Genomic DNA, 1,923 nt, shown 5'->3' with positions numbered 1-1,923 from the left:
CGACGCCGCGGCCGGGCCTTCCAACGACACGGTGGTTCTAGGCGCCGGGCGGAATTTTTTCAAAGTCCCGACTCGGAAGCACGTTTGACCGGGCCGTTGCCCAGGCGTGCCAAGTGGTGAGGGAGGCCGTGGACGGCCCGGCCCTCTCCCTCTTGCTGCCGCCTGTCCGTGGCACGCTCTCTTTACTGGCTTTGGGGGGTCGACCAGATAGTCCCGTCCAACCCCCCCCCCCCCCCCCCCCCCCGCCCTTCTTTGGTGGCGATGGGGTCCCGTGGGGTCTCCTGTGGCCGCGACTCGCTTCCGGGAGTCAGGCGTGACCTGTAGACAGAGGCCCCCGTCACCGGGCACCGTCCGTGTTTTGCCTAAAGTTGGCATTTTGTACCACGAGATGACTGTGGACACGCTGTCCTCGGGTGATTGGACGACGGGGGGTGTCCCCGGGAGGTTCTCGGCCGCGACCCGGAGCCTGACTCCCCCCACGTCCCCGGCCGCACGAGCGAAAGCCGTACGCCTCGGGCCTGCGCGCGCCGGCTGCTGTACGTCTCGGGCCCCGTCCCCGCGGACCGTGGTCTTCCTCCTCCGCGTGAGAAGAGAGCGAAGGGCTTTACGTGGCGAGGCTGAAGCGCAGGCTCGTGCTCCGGACGGTTGTCCCCGCCACGTTTCCCTTCTTCTCGCCCCGTTTTTTGTTGCCGTCCGATCGATGTGGTGACGTCGCGCTCTCCCGGGCCGGGCCTAAGCCGCGCCAGCCGAGGGACGGACATTCCTTGGCGAATGGGACCGCTCTTCTCGCTCTGCCCGCGGGCCCCTCTCCTCTCCTCCCCGTCCGACGGCGGTGCGTGGAAGGGAAGGGGTGCGGAACCCGGCCCGACCTCGGTGTCACGCCCGTGGTCTCTCTGACGCAGCGGACACCCTCCGCTCGCCTTTCCCGGCTTGCGTTGTCGCGGGCGCCCCTCCTCGCGGCGGGGAGGGGGCGTCCCGTCGTCGCGCCGCACGCGCCTCCCCCGTTGGGCGTGCGGTCGCTGTTTCGCCTTGGCCCTCGGCGGGTGCCCCTGGAGCGCTCCGGGCTGTCCTGCAGGTGCCTGAGGCCGAGCTGGTGGTGTCGTTTCCCGCTCCCCGCGAGCCCCCCGCCGGGCCGCCGCTGTCGGCGGTGCGCTGGAGGGGAGCCCCGGGGGAGTCTGGCCGGATAAGGGGAAGGCACGCCCGTCCCCCCTCGCGGGAGGGGGGGCCGGGCCCTCGCAACGTGTGCCGCGCGGGCGACCGCGACGGGGCCGAGTCAGCGGGTGCCGGCCGCTGGCTGACCGTGAGAGTTGATTTGTTTTTGCTGCCGCCTGTTCTTCCGTTATTGTAGTGTTTTTTTTTTTCTTTTTTCCGTCTTGCGTCGTGCCGGTGTTCCCGACGCAACACCGCGGGCTCTCTTTTAGTTAACTGTGGACGAGGCCCCCGGTGAGGCAAGAGGACGAAGCCCAGAGGCGGCACGGGCTCGCTCCTCCCGCGCAATCTCTCTCTCTCGAACGGCCCCTATCGCGAGCGCCTGTTGTGTCCACCCTGTGCTTGACCCTGTCCCGGTCGGGTCCTCCCCCGGGCCCCCCCGTGTTCCCTCGGAAGTGTCTCCACGTGGCTCCGCGGGCCCGATGGGGTGTTTCTGCTGGGGTTGGGGGACGACGCGCCCTCGGTGAGAAAAGCCTTCTCTAGCGATCCGAGAGGGTGCCTTGGGGTACCGGACCCCCCAGCCGCCGCCCCTCCTCTGGAAGCGCGTTCGGATAGCCGCCTCTGTGTTTGAGCGCTCGGGCCCCTCTCGCACCGGCTTTGAGGGGCCGAGCGGCGACGCAGCTTGTGCCTTACTGTGGCCCGCGCCTCCCCCCTCCGAGTCGGGGGAGGGTCCCGCCGGGCCGGGGGCCGGCGTCCGTCGCGGGGAAAACGCCG

This window comes from Myotis yumanensis, unplaced genomic scaffold, assembly GCF_028538775.1.
Source record: "Myotis yumanensis isolate MYYU_CA2020_CCGP unplaced genomic scaffold, mMyoYum1.0.hap1 SCAF_79, whole genome shotgun sequence".
Lineage (NCBI taxonomy): Eukaryota > Metazoa > Chordata > Mammalia > Chiroptera > Vespertilionidae > Myotis > Myotis yumanensis.
Note: the sequence above shows the minus strand (reverse complement) of the source record.